Below are 6,918 nucleotides of genomic sequence, written 5' to 3' on the forward strand. Positions count from 1 at the left end.
TGTGCACCAGTGTCATCGTCCGTAAAGTGGGACTCGTTCATGGGGTTCCACAGCACGGGGTTGTGGTGAGGTCGGGTGCGTCGTGCATACGAAGCATGTCTGGCCGGCACTTCAGTAAAATCAGGTGCTGGTGTTACTGCTGAGCTCTTCCTGTCGCCCCCCTGCAAACGTGAAGTCTGCGGGAAGGAGGGAGCCACACGCTGCGTGCCCAGGACCCTGCCATGCCGAGGCAGGCATCTACCGGTGACCACATACATCATAGTGTTGTTGGGGTTGCCCGTTCAGTGCAGGCACAAAGAAAACTGCTCTACTTCTTATTTAATCTATAAATTTTCAGGCTGAAATGTTTCCTGTTTGAAATCTGAACTAAATATAGAGAGCCCGTGTCTAAATTTGGTAGGATGAATCTCTCTATTCAGCTCTGGGTCTTGTGGCTGTCACCCACCAAGGTTTAATGGTGCAGACCCTTTGATGTGAGCTGAAATACACTGCCCTGTCTCAGGGCTTGAGTCTGGGAACAGGAAGGAGAGAAAAGGCCTGGACACCGTCTGTGAAGAGGAGAGGGAGAGAGTGCCGAGCGGGACAGAGAGGGGTCTCTTACCTGATAGCTTACTCTTCTGAGGAAACGTGTGAACCACACTGGGAAACAGTACAAACCAAGGAACCAAAAACAACTGTGTGTATTTGGTGGGAAGACAACACAGGCTAGCAAAACTCTTTGATTCTCTCTGGTAAGAAACGGAAATTAAGAATAATAAACACCCCGAGGTAAACCATTAGCCTTGGGGGGCGGGGACTAATAATACAGTCATTAGAAGTACTTATCTATACGATAATATATAAAAATATATACGATAATAAAAATAATTTAAAAAGGAGGGGCGCCTGGGTGGCTCAGTCGGTTGAGCATCCGACTCTTGATTTTGGCTTAGGTCATGATCTCAGGGGCGTGGGATCGAACCTCACGTTGGGCTCTGTACTCAGCACAGAGTCTGCTTGAGATTCTCTCTCTCCCTCTCCCTCTGCCCCTCCCCCGATCACTCTCTCTCTCTTTCTCACCCTCTCTCAAATAAATAAATAAAATATTTAAAAAACAAGACAAAATGGTGCCTGGGTGGCTCAGTTGGTTAAGCGACTGCCTTCAGCTCAGGTCATGATCCTGGAGTCCCGGGATTGAGTCCCGCATCGGGCTACCTGCTCAGCGGGGAGTCTGCTTCTCCCTCTGACCCTCCCCCCTCTCATGCTCTCTCTCTCTCTCTCTCATTCTCTCTATCAAATAAATAAAATCTTAAAAAAAAGACAAAAAACAAAAAAAAAGGAGAAGAAATGCAAAGCTGGTATGCATTTCCATGCAGACTGGTATGATGGTCTGCAGGAACCCAACTCTTCAGATGTCTGCTTTACCATCCCTGGGGTTTGGCCTTGCTGTCGCAGTCCAAAATGGCTGCCGGTGCTCGGACCATCAAACCCATGTTCCAAGCAGCAGAATTGAGGGGGGATAGAAAAAAGGCATACTCCTTCCCTTTCAAAGAGACTACACAGAAGTCTTATGAGACACATAACCTCTGCCTACATTTCATTGGAAAAACTTTGGTCATGTGGCCACACAGTTGCAAGGGAGTCTGGGAAATACTGCAACACTGTGCCCAGCCAAAAGTCCTGGTTCAGTTAATTTTCAGTTAAGAGGGAAAGTGGAGATCTGGGAGATAACTTTCAGCCTCTTCTCCCAGAAGAACCCCTAGCCAGGTGACATATTTCATGGCCCGCATCATCAAATAGGAGTCTTTGCGGGCGGAACACAGGAGTGTGGCTGTCAGAAGGGTCTCTTTGGTGATGCCGTCTACGTAAATCAAAGACCAAAATGGTGCAGTGAAACAGTGACATGATTGGCCAAACTCACAGGACATTAAATTAATGTAATGCAAGCTGATAGGAAGGCATAAGGAGGAGACTGGCCTGTTACCAAATTGTCGGCAGGAAAATCACTCACCGGGAGTGATCGGTGAGCTGCCCGGAGAGGCCGTCCTACCCGTCCTCTGAGTGTGGGCCCTCCAAGCCTGCCCTACAGAGGGGTGTGTGGGCTGTGTGGTGCGCGCCCACTGTGCGCCTCTGTGGCCTTCACAAATGAGCCGGGAGCGAGGTGTGGAGAGCACTGGGAAAGCAAAGTGTTTTTCTGAAGTTGGCAGGGAGGGCTGTGTCCAAACTCAGTGGGAAGGATGAAGGAAAAGGGGGCGTGGCGTGTAGGGCACCCGAGCACTGGAGAGGGGCAAGCACACCCCCTGAGCCATAAACCCCGACGCCATGCTCCCAGCAGCTCTAAGACTGGGTACTCTGGATCAGGAGAGCTGACACGTAGGGACAGATAGCAAATGTGGCCGAAGCTGAAGACCGTTTATCTGGGCTCTGTTGAAGTGCCCCACTCCTTGCACCTGCTGTCCTGAAATTTGCAGATTTTCTTTGAATCCCCATCTGGACATAATCATCACCAAGGTTGTGGAAAGTTAATTAGGGTGAAGAAATGGCCACTGCTCACGCCCTTCCCCGCCACCCGGGCCTGGTGACTGAGTCTGTGGGGAGCAGCCTAGCTCAGAGCGAATCGCCAGTTACTGGCCTGGCGATGGCATCTCCTTAAAGTGCCGCTCGTTGAGTCAATCGACCATTTAAAACAAGCAAATGGAAGAAGATAGACCCTTCCTCCAGTAATATTCCACTAGGTGCCGACTGTTTCCTGTCAGCATTCCCGGCACTGGGGAAATAGAGACGATATGAAGATCAGTTAGACTTGTTTCCAGTGCTCCAAAACATATTGTTTTGCAAGGTGAGAAGTAGATACTCAAGAAATACAAGAAAGCAGGAAAAGAGACAGAGGGAAGAAATCCTGAAGGGGTGGGGCTGAGCACGGAAGTGCCTCGTGTGGATTCCACATCAGTTGCTGCCTTCCTTCCTGTGCAACCCTCCTGTTTTAGGGGATGGAATGTTCTCTCCTCCCTGTTGTACCCACCGCCTCCAGCATCCAAGCATCCTTGTCAGAGGCATCTCCTGAGTGTGCAACATACACAAGCAAATAAGTACTTTTGTATTCTTTCCTCGGCGTGGGCACACAAGGGGCAGGACATTGTAACACATTGTGTCTTGCCTGGATCTGTATCTCAAAGCCTAACAGGGCAGGATCCAGGAGAGACTTTTTATTCTCTTCCATGATGACAGATTAATTCCCTTGGATGAATGAACTATAATTTGTTTAACCAACTCTCTACTCATGACTGAGTTTTCTAATATTTTGAAATAAAAATAATGAATACCATGCATTCGTGAGGGACACATTTCTAAGAGTGAAATTGCCTTTAGAAGTTTACAAACATTTTTTAACTTGTAATGTGTATTGCAAAATTGCCCTCTATAGAGGTTGTACGGGGAGATACTCCCAGCAGACTGTAAAGAGTTCTTGTCTCTCCACGCCCTGGTCAGTATCTTTCCAACCCAAGGGGGGCAAGGATACATAATTTTAGCCGTAATTAGCCCTTTGCTGAGTGAGGCTGAGCATCTTCTCAAATGGTGAGAATTTATGTTTCTGTGACCTGATGACCCATGGACACTGAACATACCCATTGAACTGGAAATCTTTATTTTCTAATTGATTTATAAGAAGAGGTCTTATATTTTAAGGAAATGAACTGGTCTGTGACAGAAGTTGCAAACATGGCTTCGAGTTGCTCCTTTGTCTTCTCATTCTGTTCTCGGGTCGGGGATGCCCCTCACAGGTGTCATTGACGGTAAACCGAGGTTGCTCAGTCTTTTCTTTCACCAGATTTGGTCAGTTACAAAGACCTTCTTGCTTTGATATTGTCCTTTAAAAAATGTCCTATTAGTTTTATGATTTCATATATTATGTCCAAGCTTTTGATCTACTTAAAATTTAACCTGGTCAAAGGTGGGACTGCGGGCTACCCAGTTGTTTCCACATTTGTTAAAATCCATCTTTCTCTCCCCCATTTGAAATGTCACCTTTATCAGATGCCAAATTTCTGTGCATATTTGGGTCTATTTCTAGATTTTCAAAACCATCGTGGATCTGTCTATTCAGATACTAATGCTGCAGTATTTACTTACTGTCTTTATGACGCACTTGTCTGCTAGGACTGATTACCCCTATTCCCTTTCTAAAAAATGATATATTAGCCATTCTTAGGTATTTATTTTAACATATGAATCTAGCATATCTTGTTCTCCCCCCATCCAAGAAGAAGAAGGAGGAGGAGGAGGAGGAGAAGAATCCTTTAGTGGGTTTTTACTGGAATAGCATTAAATGTATAGATTAACTTAGAAAGAAGGCCAATCTCTGTGACTTGGGCATCGAATCATGTAAAACAAAGTACTTCATTTTTCATTTGCTCAAGCTTGCGTTATGCCTTCAGGAGATTCCAAGTTTTCCTGTGAACTCTTCCCGCGGGTTTCGGCATTCTTGCTGCTCTATGTGGGGCCTCTTCCATATTTCTTCCAACCGGTCTTCGTGGGCTCTGCCTCTAGGCTGCTGCCCGCCGGGGCGGTTGGTGGATTGTCATCCCAGACCTTCTTAAAAACAATGAGAAATCTGCCATCTTTTACTCTTGTGCATTTTCTGACCTCTTAAGGGTTTGAGGGACGAAGTTGCCCACGCAAACTCCTTCCCTCTCGGGCTGCAGATCCCTGCCCCCCCCCCAGCTGAAGTGTCTTCATCTTTGTCGTGGTTCTAACGAGGCACTGCCCCCGCTCCGAAAGCTCCATGACACCCATCTGTTCACTTCCGCGCCCTCTGGCCTGAACAAACGATGCTCACACAGCTACTCTTAGAACCTCTTCTCCGTAGCGGGCAAGGGGCTAGTGTCACCATAATCTCCTTTTAAAGGAGAAGCGGGAATTTGCCTCCTGAAAGTGACTTCGTGGCACTTAACCCAGTCTTTGATCTCCACTCTGCAGGCCCTGCCCGCCACCACGTGCCGCCCAGCGCAGTGTCGAGCCCAGTGGACCCGACTAGGCTGCAGCCCGGCTGCCCCTCCGCCTCACTCGAAGCTGGTCTTGGAGGCACGAGGAGCCGAGAACCACCTTCGTCAAGAAACGCCATCAAGAAACAAATGCATTTCCTCTGGTCATCATCAGTGCATGCGCGATGTGGGTGCCGTGCCCCAGCATCCGGGACGTCTGCGCCCGACCCGAGGTCCCTGCCTGTTTCGGACTCAAGGCCAATTGTGGGATGAGGCTGCTTCTGTCTGAGTGGGCCCCATGCCCTCCAGGAGCCCTGCTTTCTCTCATTCTCCACGCCGAGCTCACCACACTGAGTCGCCGGTCCGAGAAGACTTTTCATTGCACAGGGCGCCATGAGACCTGTCCCTGCGATGCACCGCAAGGGCAGGCTAGCTGGCCACCCTCCGCCTTTAGTCTCTGGCGGTGTTTTCCTTTTCTTTCCCCTTGTTTATTCAGGAATGCAGAAGCAGAACGGACTGATCAGACTCTGCCTTGAAAGCATTAATAGGTTAAAAGCAAAACCAAATCAAAAGCTCATCCGGGTGTTGTTTTCAGTGGAGAGGACGCTCCTCCCTCCCGCAGGGGCCCGAAGCACCCAAAGCACCCGAAGCACTCCATACACACCCGCTGCCCCAGACGCCCAATCCCTGCTAAGGCGCCTTCGGCCTCTGTCATGTTTCCCTGAAGGAAAATAGGAAGGGGGATAAGGAAGCAGCTCACGACGCCTGAGGGTTACGTTTGCTGAAGCCAGTCTGGCCTCCTTCAGGACGGAATGCAGATCGAAAGTCACCATTTTAGAACAAAATGACAAGCGTATAAATAACCAGGTTACTAGTGGCCGTTTTTGTAAGGAAGGTGTTCTTCTCCCAGTGCGATTCCGGTCTGCAGAACAACATCTGTGTAACGGACATGGGGACAGAGGCTGAGGGAAGTGTCTCCCCAAAATGCTGGTAGAGCAAGAGCAGTTCTGTCGGGAAGTGAGCGCAGGCCTGCAGGCTTCAGGAAGCTCCGGCAACAGACAGACGCATAAGGGCTTTGGGGGACAAGACGCCCCGAGGACACCATGTTATTTCTGGGTCTGGAGTGTCCACAGAGAATGACCGGGAGGGAATCCAAAACACACCGAGTTGGAAGATCAAGGACCTGTTTGCACAAAATGGGTGGTGTTCAAAGAAACAAACATCATCTAGATATGTTGGCTGCTACTTGGTGTGAAATTTCCGGGGCAGCTGCACGGTGGGGGGATGTGACGAACGGGGTGCCCAGAGCCGCGCCCGGCGCCTGCCCCTGAGAACCGGGACCAGCAGCTAGACTCACCCTTTATGCACGGGCTCCCAGTCTGCTGCCAGACCTTCACAGGGCCTTCGGTGCCTGAAGGAGGCGTCCTTGAGCATATTTTGTGATTCATTTCTTCTCCCGTTATCCAGGCTAATTTCTTTGGGTTTGAGGGGTGAGAACAGGTGCACTCCCTGAAGAAGGCCAGGTCCTTCCTTTCATTGCTTCCTAGACAATCTGATCCTTTAGGGTGCCTCTTCTCTCTTGCTAAAATCCAGAAGAAATAGAAAAAAAAAAATGTCTCTACCAGCCCAGTGACTAACGCAACTGAGTTTTGCTGGCTTCCTTATCAACCTCTCCACCCCAGGAACAATTAACCCTGGATCAACATATCAATTAAGGTCGATTTGGGTTTGGATTACAAATTGCAATCATCTGAGAGACCAGGCGGTGCATTTGGTAGCGGAGACGGTACTCTGCAGCTGAGGACTGACGGACAAGCCAGAGCCCCGCCTGAGCGCCACCTCCGTCCATCTGTCCGTCTGTCCGTAAGTACGAACGCACGCTCTAGCTCCCCTGGGAGACGGGCTTTCGACAGTGCTGCAGTCTCGGGCAGGCCGTGTGACACGCTGCTTACCTAGG

General features: G+C 49.4%; 1 long non-coding RNA gene across 3 annotated transcripts in view; it reads left to right on the top strand.

Moving 5' to 3' along the window:
* The first annotated feature begins 4,967 nt into the window (after positions 1-4,967).
* The window catches only part of LOC145720834 (uncharacterized), a 187,834-nt gene continuing 185,883 nt past the window's right edge, over positions 4,968-6,918 (top strand). For all 3 annotated transcript variants that reach the window (XR_014144044.1, XR_014144042.1, XR_014144043.1), the window contains exon 1: positions 4,968-6,824. This is a non-coding gene — a long non-coding RNA (uncharacterized LOC145720834). The remainder of the gene's footprint in view (positions 6,825-6,918) is intronic.

Source organism: Leptonychotes weddellii, chromosome 3 (genome assembly GCF_054177405.1).
Source record: "Leptonychotes weddellii isolate Sample4059 chromosome 3, ASM5417740v2, whole genome shotgun sequence".
Lineage (NCBI taxonomy): Eukaryota > Metazoa > Chordata > Mammalia > Carnivora > Phocidae > Leptonychotes > Leptonychotes weddellii.